This window comes from Tamandua tetradactyla, chromosome 15 (assembly GCF_023851605.1).
Source record: "Tamandua tetradactyla isolate mTamTet1 chromosome 15, mTamTet1.pri, whole genome shotgun sequence".
NCBI classification, from domain to species: domain Eukaryota; kingdom Metazoa; phylum Chordata; class Mammalia; order Pilosa; family Myrmecophagidae; genus Tamandua; species Tamandua tetradactyla.
Window position 1 is genome coordinate 61,476,644 of NC_135341.1, and position 19,190 is coordinate 61,495,833.

General features: G+C 38.7%; 1 pseudogene; it reads right to left on the reverse strand.

The window, feature by feature from the left end:
• Nucleotides 1-18,753, reverse strand: part of LOC143656839 (small ribosomal subunit protein uS19-like) — a 43,838-nt pseudogene extending 25,085 nt beyond the window's left edge.
• Between the last annotated feature and the right edge of the window lie 437 nt (nucleotides 18,754-19,190).

Genomic DNA, 19,190 nt, shown 5'->3' on the forward strand with positions numbered 1-19,190 from the left:
TTTGTCTTCTGCCAATATGGTTGAAGGTATCCATGAGTCTCATGCCTAATCTCCTCAAAGAACACTCTGACTGCATATTATGATCTTTTGATACTTTCATGACATTAGCAGAAGGTTACCTGAACACAACTTTGACTTTATCTCCATAGCATGCATTCTTGATACTGAATCTCCCAATTTCGGCATCTTTTGCAATTTAGATACACTAAAAATTTCCCAAATTATCAACTCATGGTTACTTTTTGCTTAACTATTCTTCTGTCAATTTACCTCTTTTCTCACATGTTTTAGTGTAAGCAGCAAGAAACCGGATATCTTGCACACCTTCCTTGAAAATATCTTTTCAGCAAAATACCTAAGTTCACCATTAGCAGTTCTACTTTCCACCTAACTGCAGGAATCAACTCAGCTTATCTTTCTGTCACTAAATAATAAGGATCCTTTTTTCTTTAAGTTTCCAATAATATCCTGATTTCCTTCTGAACCCTTGCCAGCAGTTCCTTTAATGTGTATATTTCTACCAACAGTCTTTCTGTCCATTTAAATATTTGCCATGACAATATACAGATTTTCTCGATGACATTCCTCACTTCCTTTTGAATCCTCATTAGAATCATATTTAACATCCTTATTTCTATGAACAGATTGTTCAAGGAAATCTTGACTTTTTCTATCTTGCTTTTCAAAATTCTTTTAACCTCTAACATTCCTTAATTTCAAAGGCTTTTCTACATTTTAAGATTTTTGTAAAAGCAGCACCCTTTTCCAGGTACCAAAATTTGCATTAGTTTCCTATTGCTATTGTAACAAATTACCACAAACGTAGTGGTGTAAAACAATACACATTTATTCTCTTACATTTCTGGAGGTCAGAAGTCTGAAACGAGTCTTACAGAACTAAAATCATGTGGTAGGCCAGGATAGTTCCTTCTGGATGCTCTGAAGGGAAAATTCTATTCTTTTCTTTTCTTTTATTCATCTCCTAGCTGCCTGAATACCTTGGCCCATGCTCACTTCCTCACGTCACTCTAACCTGTTTCTTCCATTGTTGCATCTCTCCTATTACTCATTTGTTTTCCTGCCTTCCTCTCATAAGAATATTTGTGATTACATTGGGCCCACCTGGAAAATCTAGGATTATTTTCCCACCTCAGAATCTTTAACTTAATTATGTCTTCAATGTCCCTCTTATCATGTAAGTTAACATATTTGCCGGTTTGGGGGTCTAAGTCACAGACAGCTTTAGGGCAGGGTGGGAGGGGCCCTTATTTAGCCTACCACACTCAATGAAGGCAGAGTTTTGTCCTAATTATCCGAAACATCAAAGAATTTTGTCTGTCCTCTGTTTTTGACACTTCTTCACTCATCTTTTTACTTATTCCTTTAGCATTTAATAATTCTTTCTTCAGAACTAGGCATTTTACCATATTTCAAAGTTAACAGATGATTACTGGGTTTCCTATCCTCACAGCCTGCTAGGGGCAAGAGCTGTAATACAATACTGCAAGTGCAATAATGGAGGTACAAACAGAAAATCAGGTCTGTGAAAATCAATACCTCAGGGCCTGTCCACCCCTAAGTGAAATGACACTCATTTGTCAGCCCTGAAGTGCTATTGACCAACTTAGAGTCACCCCTTGGGAGTCCCCAGTGAAGACAGCTTGTCTGACATCTCTTACTCATTTTATCACAATTGTAGGCTGTGCATGAAGCTTTCAATGTGAATTGTTCTTTAGCAGGAAATATTTTATGCTCTTAGCCCTCAAGTTACATACTTTGGACTGTCTTGGTTCCCCCAAAAATGGCCAACAAAGTGCTAGAAGCATGGAAAATGTTTTCTAAATATTTGTAAACTGAATTGAATTACATATGGATTTGAGTAGCAAGGAAAGAGTGCTTAAAAAATGTTCCTTCTGTTATCGGTGGGATTTGGGAAAAATGCGATGAAGTACTTTTTGTTTACCCCTATCTTAATGTTGCTTAGCAGCTAAGGTCAGAGAAATGAAGCTCCCATTAGGTGTGAACTGGAGAAATGAGATCAGAGGAGCAGATAGCATTAGTTGTGATTGGGGCAGACACAAAGCAGGAGAGTTTTTCATTGTCTCTTGGTAGCCTCTACAGAGTGATAAACTATGCCCTGCCTAAAAGCCTTAAGAACCCAACCACTGTTTGGCATTGATGTTAGAGCTGCTGATCATCAAATTTAAACTTGCTAACAATTTAATAGTAGCAAATCCAGCTTCAAAGTCTGCAGTCCAATAGCACTGCCAACCCTAGAGGAAATACTGGCCTTGAGGTGAGGCAGAGGTTGTAAAAGAGCCAAGGTTGTCTAGTCTTGACTGTTTTTAATGCTGCCATTAATGGTGCAATGTTGGACACAAAGCTTGCTTCTGACTCAGAAAATGACACCATCATCAATACCAAAGCATCATCCTTCAGCACAGACTGTACTGGTATGAAATCCTCTCATCTACAATCTGTTGTGTTTCCAAAGGGTTGGGCTGTAATATACCCCTTTATTATCCATGGAGCAAAGGATTTATTGACTAAATGGATAGAATAAACTTGGGCAGTGTTTCACTGCCTTAAGGGTGAAGGCCAAAAAAGTTAATTTTCATCTCTTTAAGCAGATGTCTTGTCATTTCCAAAATTAACATGATAGTTACCAATGTCTCATCCAAAAATTAAAGCATTTCAGAGATTTTTGTAGAATCCAGAGTCTACACATCTCATCTTCCTTCCTCACTATACAGGGAGCAGTGTCCTCACTGTTATCTTAATATCCTCCATTATCATCATAATCAACTGAGCACTTATTGAGTGCCTAAAATATACCAGATACTCTAAAGAGCACTTTGCGTACATGATTTCATTCACTTCAATTAATGCTCTTGTGTGAGAAATTTCCACTTCCTATATAAGTTTGGGGTGCTTTTAGCTTGCTCAACTCCAACCCAAATTTCAGAAGCAACCACCCCTCATTCCTAATCCTTTCAATGCTCTTGAGTCCCTTTATGCTTTAAAATATACTGATATGTGTCAGAGAAGGGGCCTTCAGAGTAGGCAAAAAATATGACCCTTAATGGGCAAGATTTTGGCCTACTTACATTATGATGAGACAACTGGCTTGTGGGGTTTCTAGATATGGAATGGTTTACATTGTGACATAGTCAAGGGCAGCTGGTAAGATTTGGCAAATTTTATCCCAAAGGTAACTTCAGAGTAGGTGAATTCCCTCACATTCTTAGGCAAGGAAACAGTGCCCCTTGCAGCGTATCTCCCCTGCAAGGGTATCTTTCCCCATCCCTAAGCTCCAAGGATCAAGAATCAAGGCTAGGGCCCAAAGTTTCTACATTCTGATTTGGCGTCCCTATTGTTTAGGTTTCCACCGATATCCCCTTTCTCTCTTCTGTAACAAAGCCCTCACCATGCTTTTTTATTCCCAGAAAGAATACATGAAATATTTAGCAGTGCTTATTTTTCCTAAACCTGGACCCAAAGTCATTATCCACAGAAAATTTGTTTATTCTACCCCAAGGGTAATGAGGTCTTACAATTTAGGGCAAAAATGTGGATTTAATGGTTTCTAAAAAAAGAAAAAGAAAATTGAGTTCTACATTAAAAATTAGAACAAGTACACATATCACTGGGGGAAAGTAGAGCATAATGACTTGGCTATGTGTGTTCACAGGTTCGTCTGACTGGGTTCATGTCCAGATTCTACCATTTACAACTGAAACATCTATGGCGGAAGTTGGCAACTTCTTCTTTTTAAGGGTTGTTAGTAAATATGTTGGCTTTATGAGTCATACAGTCTTTGTCAAAACTATACAACTCTACTGTTGTAGCATGAAAGCAGATCCAGACATTATGTAAACAAATGAGTGCAGCTGTGTTCCCATAAAACATTATTTGTAGAAGCATACAATGGGCTAAATTTGGCCCACAGGCTGTAGTTTGCCAGCCTCTGACCAAGAGCATGTTACCCAACCACTCTAGTCTTATCTACAAAACAGGGATAATAAGAAGAGCCCAATTTAAATGGATGCCAAAAAACCCAGTAGTCAAGATGAATACTATTTACTGCAAAATTTTTAAAAATCTAATTAACAAGTTATGGCCCACAGATTATTCACCTGTTTATTTTGTAAATAAATTTAACTGGAAGAGGACTCCCCATTTCTAAGGGAAAAGAATGATGAATCCTGAAGGGAGAAGGGTGGGGAGCTCTAAGGGTAAGCTGACCAACCAGTCTTTTGGCTCATACTTGATCTCACCAACAAGCATCAACATTCAAAGGACACTGGTGCCCAGAAAGGGAATTGCCAAGAAAGCTGGTGACCAGCGGTCTACTCCTGGCACTAGCACTGATCTTGGTCAAAACTTGTAAGCTCCTGTCATCCATGAAAGTAAAGGTTTGGATTTCATTATTCTCAAATGTCTCTGCCAAACTTTCTCTATATACTTAGTTGTGTATACTAATTTCCTGCTCTCTTAATCCTCTGTAATTACATTTTCCTTTCCTCTTACCAAGCTCCTTTCACTGCTTAACTTAACCTTTGCTGTAGTGGAATTCTGATACTGGTGTTTAAAGCATACCCTGAATCAGCCTTTGAATTCTACATAAGAACAGCCTTTCTAGCACTATCCCACAGTACCCATTATTCCTTTTTTGTGCAGATTGTCATGAAACATTCTAGAATACTCTTTACTCTGTTACTTTCATTCCCCAAGTGTTTTTCCATCTTATTCATAATTTTTTCAGAATAGTGGCAACATTCAGTTAGAGGCTTTTGGCAAGCAGTCTTATACTTTTCTGAAAGCAGAACCAAATTGAATGGGCACATATCAGAAATATTTATGGAAATTACAAGGAAGGATGTGGGAAGAAATTACCCAAGTACGTTCTTTCCCCAAAGTGCTATCAGCTTGGCTTAGATGAGTTAGATGAGGACAAGGAATGAAGGCTGAATACTTCAAAAGCTTAGCTTTCATAAGGAAGAATTAGAAAATACATAGTTCAACACCCTCGATCAGTTGCAGCTAATACCAAAACTTCATTGAGTTTCTATCATATTTCGGGTGGCCTTCCTACAAATCAATGTTAATTCACCACTATTTTAACAATGTATTAAAGTTATTTAAGTAGCAAGAAGGCAAAATAATTTTAAGTTCCCATCCTCAAGTGTATCATAACCCATTTTTCTACACAAACAAATGGTTTCCACCTTTAAGTTTAAATGAGCTTTTAAAAACTTATTTTGAAATACTTTCAAACTTGCAGGACAATTACAAAAATAATACAAACCCCATACAGAGAATTTCAACTTAGTCCTATTCCCCAAGATATCCAGATCCAGCAATTTTAGCATTTTGCTACATACATCATTCTAGCTATCTAGCCATGATTCTCTCTACCCATCTAGCTGCATATCCATCTGTCTATCAATCCATTTCCTGAACTCTTGAGTATAGGTCGTGTATATCACGTGCCTTGAACATTTAATACTGCCATGTACATTTCCTAAGAACAAGTATATTCACCTATAGAACCATGTTAAGTAAAATTATGAAGTTCAAGAAATTGAACACTGATGTGAAACTTATAGTCTATATTCCATTTTTCATATGTTCCAATAATGTCCTTTTGAGCCTTCTCTCCCCCCTCATTAGAGGGTGTTCAGAATCGTGTATTGTTTTTACCTGTCATTGTCTTTTTAGTTGCTCTTTTTTATTGTGGGAACATATATACAACATAAACTTTCCCATCTCAACCACTCCCAAACGTGCCATTCAGTGAAATTAATTATATCCACTCTGTTGTGGTATACTTTCTATCTCTTGTTACTAAAACATTCCCCCTCCCCAAACAGATAGTCTACATTCATTATGCATTAACTCCCCAATTGCACTACTTACCACCCCTGGCAACCTGTGCTCTAATTTTTGCCTATATGAGCTTGCATATTTTTTGACATTTTCTTTGTCATTGCCATGGGACTTAAATTTGAAATCTTAAATCTATAAAATTCTCATTTGTTTTGATACCAAATTAACCTCAATAGTATACACAAACTATGTTCCTATATACCTCCATGCCTCTACCTTTATGTAGTCCTTGTCACAAATTACATGCTTATACATGATGCAGCTCAAACAGACTCAACTTCCTGTGGACCCAGAACCAGATATCCACAATGGGAGAATGGGCCAGCTGCCTGATGAGCTCATCAGTGGATGAGGGAGGGTGACTGTTAGAAGCTGCTAGGAGCTTTCTGGCAGCCTGTTATTTCTCCTGCAGTTCAGGTACCAGCTACTGGGTGGGGAATATTTGGGCAAATTTTTCACCTCTAATGGCTCTAGATCAATTAAGACAAGACTGACATTTATTAGGCTCAAGGTAGGCATAGTCAGGTACAGGCAGATGAGAACAGTTTGTTGGGAGCATTTGATGTTTTTTTTTATATGTATATTCACTGAACAGATGTTGACTGTCTACCATAGACTCCTTACTGGGCTAGGCAGTGGGGTGTCGAGAGTGCTGACTGAGAACATTTCTTAGCTGCATCATACTTGAAGCACCACTGGACTATATGAAAGACAGTGCAATGCCAGGATAGCTAAGTCACTAGGAAGAAGGAACCAAAGCTGGAAATATGCTTGTAATAGTTTGTCAAAGCTACTGGCATGCAAAATATCAGAAATGAAATAGCTTTCACAAAGGGAATTTAACAAGTTACAAGTTTAGAGTTCTAAGACCATAAATATGTCTTGACTAAGGCATCCAGAGAAAGATACCATGACTCAAGGAAGGGTGATCTGGGAAGGCATGTGGCTGGTGTCTGCTTGTCTTTCTTCCCAGTTCTGTTGTTTCCAGCTTCTGATGCCAGTGTTTTCCTCTCTAAGCATCTGGGGCCTTCACTTAGCTGCTCCAGGACAAAACTCTAGGTTTCATCTCTGAGCCTAGCTTCTGCTGGAGCCAGAGATATCTTTTCTTTGGGTTCCGGCTATTTCTGTGAGTTATTGCTTAGCACCCAGGCTAATTCTGTCTCGATCTCCAAATGTCTACATTGGCTCTCTTTATTGGCTCTGAAGTTTCTTCTAATTGTTTTCCCTTTTAAAGGACTCCAGTAAACTAATCAAGATCCATCTTGAATGGGGAGTCACATCTCCGTCTAGTCAAAAGGTCAGACCCCAAATTGGGTGTGTCACATCAGCTGGTCCCAGAAGATTGGATCAGGATTAAAACATGGTTTTTCTGAGGTGCTTAATACCTTCAAACTTGCCAATACTAAACAAATGGCTGCCCAGGAAAGAGATCTGGGTGATTGTGGTTCTGAGTTTGAAGGCAGATTTAGAGGAAGAACAAGGAATGAGGAGGAGAACAAGTGGAAACTTTGTTTTGTTTATTCTTCTACTTTTAAAAATCAAGCGTATGTATTCACCACATACAGGAAAGTTCAACTACATTATTCACACAACTCCATGAATTTTCACAAACAATACACTCATGTAAGTAGAACCTTGATGAAGAGGAGAATATGACCAGTGCCCCAGAAGTCTCCTTCCTGCTTCCTCCCAGTTACACTCCTTGCAGAGGTAGCCACTATTTTTCCTTTTAGCACTGTATATTAATTTTGCCCATTTTTATTTTATATTAATGGAACCATCCAGTATGTATCCTTTTGTGTTTGGCTTCTTTTATTCAACTTTGTGTTTGCAAGATTCATTGTTGTGTAGTTTGCTATTGTGTGACTGTCCCATAGTTTCTTTACCCATTCTACTTTTGATGGGCATTTGGGCAGTTGCAAGCCTGGTACTATTACCAAAAAAAAAAAAAAAAAAAAAAAAGTTTCTTTAAACATTTTCATGTATTTCTTTGGTGCATTTATGTAAGCATTTCTATTGGGTGCATACCTAGCAGTGGATTTGCCGGGCCATAGGATGGGAGTATTTTTAGTAGAAACTGCCAAACATTTTCCCAACATTATCCTACAAAACTATATTTTCAACAGTCATGTATGACAGTTCCAGTTGCTTCACAGTCTTGCCAACACTACGCAGTTCTTTTCATTTTCGTTTTAGTCATTATGGTGGGTGTGTAGTGGTAGCTCCTTGCATGCATGTATGTGTGTGTATGTATGTGTGTGTTTGTGTGTGCATGTATATGCTTTATTTTTTATGCTGAAATACTTTATTGAAATAAAAGCTAAATATAGTAAAATGCACAACTCCCAAATGTACAGCTTAATGAACTGTAACAAATGTATTCAACCAAGTAACCATAACTCAGATAATGATATAGAATATTTCCATCACCATAAAAATTTCCTTCATGCTGCTTTCCAGCCAATCAAAACCTTCTCCAGGGGTATTCTCATAATTTTTACCTCCATAGAAACACCATAGAACTTGTTACTAATGGAGACATATGGTATACACTTTTATAGCTTTCTTATCTCAATATTTTGAAAGTCATCAGGTGGTTGCATGTGTGTTCTTTTTCATTGTTGGGTCATTATCTATTGTATGGCACTTTTTTTAAGGCAGAAAGCCAGGCCCACCCAATGTAAACCTGGTCTATCCTCCAGGGATATGGGGCTCTGTATCAGTTCTAATACCAGACTTTGTACGATCTTTTGGCAGAAATGTGCAGTCTGACTTACCTTTGTCTGATTTTTAAAAATTGTTTCTCTCCAGAAACTCAGATTAGAAGTAGCCTGATCCATTGATGTCAAATGGCTAATCTACATCCCTGATTCTTGGCTTCCTATTTTCACATTTTTCCTCTTACACACATTTCAGTTTCTATGAACTGGATTTATAGATCAAAGTGTACCATTTAAGTAAGAGCGTTCATTGAAAATTGCTAGCGCTCCATAACACTTATGGAAATATGAGCCAAGCATAGCACAGGTCCTTACACTTACAGCAACCCCATGTCTCCTATCCCAGGGAGACTATTTGTTGTCCTAAGCTGGGTTTCCAAGCACTTTGTGAAGGAAGTTGAGCACTCGCTACTCTGTAGAACAGTCTGCAAACTCACCCGTTAACTAGTGACTCTATAAGTCAGTAAATTGGTGTATTTTGACAAACTTACGCCAGGCACGACTTGGTACCTGGTATTGAAGATTGACAAAACACTTTTCTTGCAAAGGCTGTGGGTCCCTCAAGCTTACTTGCCTCCTAAAGGAACACAGTTAATATAAATCAGTGGGCCCTCATATCTTAACCTGGCTGGACAAAACACTATTAAGTTGTCCTTGTAAGTGATTATATTCTTCCAGAATCAAAGTCTATTACAAAAGTTCAGAAAGTGGAATGTTAAAGCACTTGAAATATCCTGTTTTCCTTTTTATTTAAAAGAAAAATCTGTTGGAAGAAAACTTAAAATGGTGTCATCTTTAGTCGCCCATTTGATTACTAATTGCTGACTCAAACACCAGAGAAGGTTTAATTAGGAAAGAAGGGGAACAAAGTAAAGGTGCAATTGGCATCAGAATTGTTGCCAAACTGGAAAACATTTTGATTCTGTTTGAAGAGAACATAGTCTCTATCTTTTGTACAGATAGGGATATCAAATTTCCCTTTGGCAAAACTTCAATCCCCGGATAGATAAGAAGAAAGGAGTGAGGCTTGAACATGCTTTTCAAACTGATATTTCTTAATTTTTCATTTAATATTTGTTATTGAGGGGCTAATTGTATATCTCATTCTATAAATTCAAAATAAGGGGTTTATTATATGTACCAATATATGCAATGCCATAATTTGCTTGCAATTACCTTTTATAGCACAATTTTTTGACACACGTAACTGGTTACAGGCAGTTATTTTTACTCATTTTGGACAGAAGTAACTTGCTTGCACAACATCAAGAAATAACTTCCAAAATGCTTTCATGCAGGTTAAATATTTGCTAGTTCCTGGTTTCCCTCCAGTTTTCCTTCTTTTCTTTTTTTTTTTGTAGTGCACTTGAAATGGCTTGACATTTAGATGTTAGGTTCAATCTCCTTTCAGGAGTGAGAATCCCCTGCACATGCTCTGTTTTTTTGCTTGACCTAACCAACCTCAGGCTTGACTTTGCCATCTGGTTAGTATGTGCTCAGGATTGGTGATTTAGTTTGGTCTAGTTTTCCTATCGCTATGGTTTTGTAGTTTTCTTCACTTTTGTCATTTTCACTTTTTCTCCTCCTCATCTACCTTCCCCATTACCCATCCCCATCTCAGGGGCATGTGGGCACCGCAAACTGCCTGGGGAGTTGGCTACATTTGCATTTCTTCTATAACGGACAATGTTGCTCAGGGAAACGAGAGGCAGGCAGCTGCATAATCCATTTCTGGGAGAGTCAGCCAAAAGAAGGTGAAAAAGCCAGTTGTAGAGAACTATTCAGGTAAGGGTTCCCTAGGAAGACATGAGTTAACAGAAAAGATTTTCTGTATGTTAATTTGTTTTAATAGTATTAATTTATTAAAATTAATTCAATCATTTGGCTTTTTCTTAAGTTTTTAAGTTCCATTAAAAATCTCTTATTGTATACATATAAATTTAATGTAATCTAACTCTTGGTTTTAAAGGACTTCATCTGTTCCATTTTAAAATTTAGTAAATTTTAAACTCTTTTAAATATTTTAAACTTGTTATAAATTTATATATTAAATTTCCTCTTTTAGATCTTTAAATAACTAACATGCAAAATAAATCTCCTTAAGCGCCAAAATAACTTTCAAATCTATAGATTAAATTTACTGAGAATAAAGATTTTAAATTGCATAAATCAGCCCTACCAAATATATAGAGAGATATTCAGTAAGATTTCAACCTCATCACATGTCAAAATCAATTACTCAGTTGCACATTTCACATTGAAATCATAAAACGAATATGTTAGTCTCAAAGGCAAAATTCTTTTAAATATTACAGACTCTTAAAATATAAGCACATATTTAATAACAAAATATTAACACCATTCATTGTCCTAAACATGTCTACATTCCAAATTTTCTCAAGGTTAAAACATTCTTATCAACTAACTAGAGTTATATTATATAAATGATTTTGAAGCTCCTTTCTCAACTAGTGAAGGTTACATAAGAACTAGAGATACTGTCTAGGACCTTGATTAAAATTTATCTGCAGGCTTCTTATGGTAACCATGGCAGGGACTCTAAAACTTAATTATGGCAGGGGGTCATATTCCCCTCTTCTGAGTGTCAGTCCTCTCAATATCTTTTTTTTCTGTCTATTCAAGGAAATTTGCAATCCATCCAACCTTAACACTTGATTGGATCCAACTGCTTGATTCTATTCTGAATTATTTTCATCATCTTCCCAGCTACTAGGGTTACATAGCTCACAGATTTGTTAGACTCCACATATCTATATAGCCTGACATATCATTATAATAACATGAACAAAGGCGATTGTGGTGCATTTCCTCTGTAAAAAGACAGGGAAAAGGACTTTGGAAAGTAAGGGGCCAGAATCTACTTAACAAGTATATCCAGAGGGTGTTTTTACCACATCAAGCTCAAAACCACTGTTGCCCACTGAAAACTCTCCTCCATTCACTTGTTCTTTCATTTATACACACATTCACCAAGCACTTACTAATATGCAATATTTTTCAGACTCTGGAGATAAGAAAGGAAGAAACAGTTGAAAGAAACTGATAGTGCAAACATCTATTAGGTGCCAGGCATTTTATCTGCACCCAGCAACCCTGTGGAGTAGAAAACACCAGCCTTAGTTTACAGATGAGAAATGAGGCTCACAGAGGATAAGAAAATAGTCCATATCAACAGAGCTAGTCTGGCCAAATCTAAAACTGGCTGGATCTACAATCATATGATTATATATATTCTCGCTCTAGAGAGGAGCTCGTCATTTAGAGAACGGAGGACAGCAGTGGGGTGCAAGAGGAAATGAACAGAAATCTTAGAAGCCTGAAAGAAGAATGATAAAGGCTTATAAAACTTGCCACTGGAACTCAGATTAAGAGTTGTGTGTGCAGGAGTGCTGGAAATGGGGCTTTTGGAGATGAGAGGACTAGCTATAGCAGGAAAAATTTCCCAGATAGACCTTTGCCCGCGGAAAACAAATTTAAGGCAGTTTACCACATAAGATAAAGTAGCAATCAATACAAAGTGACTACGGAAGAGGTTACAAAGCGCTCAGATAAATTAATTTTTATAGTTGCTACTTATCTTGTTCCTGTTGTAGTAAAATCCTTAAACTCCTGCATTTTACTGCTTTATAGGATGGGATAATTTTATTGCCAAATCATAGGTGGTGTGTTGAGTGTGCCTTAACTTTTGTTAATGACTTGTCTTGGCATTTGTTTCAGGGCATGGCTTCACACTAACTCTACTAGCTGAGTAGCTGAGTAAGTTCTCTAACCTTGGGGTGGCAGCTCCCTGAATTGCAGGCTCCAGCCTACAAGGAAGTAACTCATGCCCTGCTGTGCCCCTCAGTATAGTAAACCATCTAAAAGGGTTGAAAAGGATGACAGACATCATTCTGGCCTCAAGCGGGCTCTTCTCATCTGCCTTATATTCACTCTCACTTTCTTGCTTTTTTCTCTCTCATTTTTGTTTTTTGCCTTCATCCTCCTTCTGACTTTCTTCCTTATGACTATTTCACTGTTTGAGTACTCTTAGAATTTCACGGTTGCAATTTTCTTCTCAAAGAAAAAGTCCAGTTGGTTAATGCTGTATTAGGTAAGAAGCTCTGTTGGAAAGCTGTGTTTTGGGTTTTGATTTGCTGGGCTGTGTGTTCACTGAATTGTTTCCAGCAGGGTCAACCAAGTTCACCCATGCTCCTGTAATAGTCGCTTTGCTCTTTCTGTCGCTTTTTTTCTAATATAAGATGTGTTATCCTTGACACAACACCTTTTAAATAAATTTTTCTATTTAAAAGCTGGCTTCTGTTTTATTTAGAAAGGCTACATCACATTGTGGTTAAGCATGAAGACTCTAAAGTAGAATGCCCGAGTGCAAAATCTGTTTCTATCATTTGCTAGCTGTGTGACCTTGTGCAAGTCATTTAAACTCTTTGTGCCTCAGTTTCCAAAACTGTAAAATAGGGCCAGGATTACTCCCTCATTATTATAATATTCATATAATAATATTGCCCACTGCCAGCAACCATAAGCTTACTGTGAGGATTAATTGAGCAAATATAACTAAAGCATTTGGAAGCATGCCAAGTATATAACTCGGGCTATATAATTGTTAGCGATGAGTCTTGTTTTATCAGAAGCGCTGACATAGATTGTGTAGAGAATGTAAACTTTGAGTTGAAAGAGTGCTGCAGTGGAGTTTCCTTTGGCTCAGTTTTCCAGACCCCGGGGCCATGATTAAATGAGAGTCAGCTGTGGATTTAGTTGCACCCTATTAGATGGAATAATTTGTGGGAATTATTTCCATTTGGCCTGGATCCCTATATCCTACCAACAGAGCTCCCTCTTCTAGTCTCAGAGCTCTCTTTGACTCAAAAATTAAAAACTGAACAATCACATTAGCAACCAAATCAGCTGTGTCCTAGGAAAGACTAGGAGTTAAGAGGCCAAGTTTTCTTGGTTTGGCTCAGGGAGCACCATGTTTCCAGGACAGAGCGATAGTAACTCTGGGTTGCGTTTTCCTTACCGCTTTCCAGGAAAGTAAATCCATGATGCTAGCTTCTACAGAGGCAGATTCTTTAGTAGTTAAGATCTTATAGCATTAACCAGGTTCTAAGGCATGAATTATCCTAAGTCAACTCATTATGGGTAAATATACAATAAAAGGCATTGTTCTCTGAGGGCTGGGCCTAATATTTCGGGTCTGTTCTATACTTTGGCCAAGGAGGAGGTTAAGGGGTGAAAATCCAGGAGTGCCATCTGGCCAGTCAGCTTTCTCTCTCATTCCTCTTTAGTCGGATTCTCCTTAGTGTTCCTTGTTGCAGCTGCTTGGTGGGTGAATGCTAATCCCAGCCAACACCCCCCCACTCTGTTACAAATGCCACCTTATTATCATGTTTAGCAGACAAGGGCTGCTGTCCTAGGGCCAGAAGTCCATGCCTTATAATTATGACTTACACAGATGGTGTATGGGCATGGATTCAAAATGATTGAATTAGAAAGGACCAGATACACCATCTCTACCAAGGCTGCTCAACAGAACTTTCTGTGATGATGGGTATGGCTTATAATGTGCACTATCCCACAAGGCAGTCACTAGCCACATGTGACTGTCGAGCACATGAAATGTGACTAGCATGACTAAGAAAGTAAATTTTTAATTTAATTTAATTCCCATGTAGCTAGGAACTGTCATATTGGGCAATAGAGAATTCTTTACTTATTTCCTAGAGGAAAGCGAAGGCCATGGTGAATGGCTGAGCTGGCATTAGACTGGACCCCTCACTCTCCATCTAGCACTCTTCCCATTCTATCACCCTGAGGCCGTGAACACATTGTGGGCTCCCACTGGTATCAAAGAGACACTCAGGTCCCCTACTTTTGTGATGTCCAGTTTCCAGGAAGCAGTTCCCAGTCTTCACCATCGTCCTGAGATGCTTTCCTTCTGTGTCCATATGGGCTTAATAGGGTGATGCGTCTGTAAACTCTGTGGATAAGATTCACTGAAGACTGGATTTGTCAAGGCACTGCACAGTCTCGGGTTTGGAGATCACGTGAGTTCACTTCCTTCAGGCTCAGCACCTGGGGCCTTCTGGAGAGTTCTACACGGTAAGATGTAACCATTTCCTGAAAACTTTCCACCTGGTATCTTCTGGGATTTGTCAACTGCCTAAGCAACTCCCACCTGATGCTTAAGATCCTGAATGTCTGGTGCATTTCAAAGCAAATTTTTCTTGTTGGTGCTTTGCTGGCCTCTGGGTGTTTTCTTATGAGAACATTAGTATTCATTGAAAGATTCATTTTAAAAGACTGGAAATTGGTTCTCAGGCAGACTGCGGCTGAGGGCTTCAGTCTAAGAAGATTTTCAGTTACTGAATGGAGAAGTAAAGATATATTTATGCTCCTTCCCATGACTAAATACACGTCCACCATGAGGTGAAGTATTTCTCAATTATCTAGCTCTTGGAACACTAAACTAATCATTTAGATCCTAGGTTCTGAAATGTGATCTCGCAAAGTGTTGACAAGCTGATCAGAATTAAGATGCTGGAGTGTTTCATCACAATTTACACCTATTCCCCCTTGAATTCTTTTTTTAAACAGGTGAAAATAATTAATAATATTTAACCTATTATAGCCAAAATATTGTCTTTTTAAACTAAAGTCAATCTAAAATTAGTAATAAGAAATTTTATATTCTTTTCTTCATACAAGTCTTCAAAACGTGGTGTGTGTTTTACATGCGCAGCACATCTCCGTTTGCACATGCCACCTTCCTAGTGCTCGGATGCCACTTGTGGTTAGTGACTACTGTACTGGTCAGGCCTATACCCTGATCTCATTGGGAGCTGCAAAGGTGATATTCTACTTATTCATTCCTCTTTCATTTATTAACTGGAATATTTCAGTAAGGAAATACTTCCCTTCATCAATGATTTAAATACACTGGGAAACAATTTACACAGAAAAGACAGAATAAATGCCTGATTCTTTCCCTTTATCAATTTACAAAATAATGAGCTAGTTCTCCACCATCTTCCTTAGGTGTGCAATGAGCTATGTTCTGGTTATGCACCATTGCGAAACAATGTTAGCAATGAACACAACTCCCATTTGGGTACATTCCATGATCTTGTGGGTCAAGAATTTGGACTGGGTGTGGCCGAGCATTCTTCTGCTCCATGTGGCACTGACTGAGGTCATCTTCTGCATTTAGCTGGCAGATGGGCTGGCTTAGAGAGTCCAGGGTGGCTTAGTTTCCATATCTGGCACCTCGATGGGTATGGCTGGAAGGCTGGGCACAACTACAACTGTCATCCTCAGTTCTTGCAGTGGCATCTTCAGCAGAACAACCTCAGTGTAGCCAATCTTCTCCCATGGCCGCTTGGGGTTCCTGGAGAAAGGGTTTCCAAAGAGGAAGTAGAAGCCACAGGTCTCCTAAAGCCTGGGCCCAGCAAATGGCATGCATCACTTTTGCCATAGTCCACTGGTTACAACTGTCATAGGTGAAGGAACATGGCACCCACTTCTAGCTGGGAATACTGTCAAAACTTTTGTGGCTATCTTTTATCTGCCCAAAATTGTGTTTCTTTTTTTGGTATCTTTATGAATCAGTTATTTTTATGATGCTCAAATTGTTCTTTTTGGGCAGCAGAAGCTCTTCAAGTAGTCTCCTGAGTCCTTTCACATGACTCCAGTAGTCTTCGATAACATCCTTACTTTCACGTAGGACAAGTTGTTTCAAGCTCCTCTTGGACATTTCTTCCCCTTGGTCTGGCATTAGTCATTTCTCCAATGAGCGAAGGACCCAGTAGAAATGCTAATCTTTATTTCTTGTCATTTGGACCTATCTAACTCTTCTCGAAGTTATTTATTAACTTCTGACCTCTTATTGTCAGTGACCCATTTTGCTTTTCCTGCCATAATTCATAGGTACTTCTCCAGTCAACAGGAACATCCAATTTCTCTTCAGTTTCATTGACTCCACTTCTTACCCAAGAGCAGATTGTTTTATTGTCACATCTTTAGTTCTGGAGGCTAATGTCCAAATTCAAGGAGTCGGCAAGGCCATGGTTCCTTAAAAGTCCATGTAGAAGAATATGCTCCATGACTTAGCTTTTGGCAGTTATCTGCACTCCTCGGTGCTCCTTGGCTTGTGACAGCATCTATGCCTCCATCACATGGCCATGTAGAATAGCCCTGCAACATTATTTTCAACCACATCTCCACATTTTGTGTTCCTTCATTTTCTTCCCTGGGTACTTTTATTAAAAGAAAGCTTTAAAAAAATATCTTTCTTTTGGAACTCAGTAAGCACTTGCTAATGCATTTTTTAAATATTAAAGTTCTATGATTATTTTGCATATGTTTTTTATCCCCTTTCTGAGTTTAGGGATTGTAGGGGAAATAATCGACAAGCCTTGTGGAATTTCTTTTTCAGCTCTGAGTCCTTTAGCTCCAAAGTAGCCCAAAGAGCCAAATAGGCTTCTGTGCCAAGGCCAGTGGCACCAACAACCTGAAAAGAATGAGGCAAAGCAGGGACTCATAGTGAAAAGGAAACAGAGTCTCTCTTCTCAGTTCAAAAGATGAACAATTTTCTGCCATTCGTATATGTGAAGAGTAGAATGGTTCAGCAAGGGTGCGTGTTTATATACACAAAATCTGTTTCTCATTTGGAAGGTCGTGGCAGACACATGAAATCTGTTTCTCATGTGGAAAGTCATGGCAGGAGAATCTCAGTTTCTGATTCAAATGCAAAAAGTGGTTATCTGATGAAGGGATGGGTAGGTGATAGCACAGCTTCCAAGGATCACTTCAGCAAGTCAGGGACAACTTGGAGTTCTCCAGACCATGAGGAATTTGACAAAATAGATTCAATTTTCAGCTTCTCAGTAGAATGTTGTAGAAGCACTGGGCATTCAATTCGCGAACCACAAGGCTCAGTAGGTTTCACATAATTTCAGCATGGATAAACAGTAGAGATAATAATGGAGCCTGGAGTTCTCTCTTTCCTGTATCCCAGTTTGTCATGTGCATGTTCTGGTCAGATGGTCTGCACAGGAGGTCCACAAATTACTGAAACAGAGTTTGTAATAATAGGCTTTGAGGTCAGTCAGGCTTGGGTTTAAATGCCAATCATGTAACCCTGGGCAAGTTGCTTCATCTTTCCTAAGCCTCTGCTCTTCCATGTTTAAAATGCAGATAACAAAATTCATTTTGAAGGGTTCTTAAGAGTAAATTCACACATGTGCACACATGTGTGTGTGTGTGTGTCCATATAAAACACAGCCATACTTACAAGATGACAATGTCTACATTTTTACTAAAATTAGTAGTTTGTATTAAACTAATCATGCACTGACATTTCCTCAAAGTCTGGGCCACATTTTCCTGCTTTCTGAGAATTTTCCAGGCTGTGAGCAAAAAGGGAGAAAATAGCAGTAACATTCAAATTCCCGTAGTTCTTGCTGTTCTTGGTCCTCAGCCTCGAGCAGCGTGGATTTCTTGGAGTCCCCTGGGGAAGGCTCCCATGTGCTCCTGAACAAGTCTTCGTATCCACAGTCAGACCCAGATCACTTGGAATCATATGACTGAACAGGAGTGAGGCTAAAGCTTCCTTAATACACGGGTAAAAAATGTTTTACCTTCCACTGAAGTTACTTCAATGGCTGAAAACCAATCACAGAGTTGAATCATTTTGGAGTCTGGTTTTATAAACTAATGCACCCCCTCTCATCTGAAACACTTTCCTGGAAGGATGTACATCTCGGTACAGCAGAGGAATTCCTGCTTGTTTGTATTAGAAACTGTTAAGGGCTCATATCATGCTGCTCAGGTCACAGAACTTCTCAGGAAACAGCCATCTCTATACAGGCTCATACTTAAGTCTGTGGTACCTGAGTGGGACAATGCACCAGTTTTAGGAGGTGCCATGCATATAGATGATGATGCAAATGGATTCCTTTATATTGTACAATGTACAACCTGCCCACCTCTGCCGAATGGTATTGCATTGTCGAAGCTGATGCCAAGCTCACCTTCCCTTTCTAGGATCTATCGCCTGGTACCTATCCATAAACTTCTTCAGAGTGTTCCTTTTCAAGCCAATCAATCCATGCAAGCAGATGCTCATGGACTTCTGACATCCCCGGTGCATCAATTTGCACAGATATGTCTCACTAAGCTCTACTAGCAGTAAGGATATGAAACATTCGCCTTCACCTGCCAACATAAAAGTGACCCTGAAATGGTGACCCACAGTTGAATATGGCCTGAAAATCTGTTTGTTTTGAACTCCTTGATGCAGGGTTTAAATTTTCCATTTTCACTAGTACTCACAACTTGTTATTGCCTTATTTCATATGCACTTATGTTACCTCCCTGCCCCTTGAAGGTGCATTTGAGTTTCTTACACGCACATATACATAAAGTGCACACCACACATTTTACCTTGCAATCAATAGGGGAGAACTTGGTCTACAGGGTATTTTGCTGCATTGTAACATTCTATAAAACGAAAACATTCACATGACATTTGATCAAGGTTCACTCTAGTTTTGAGAATCTATG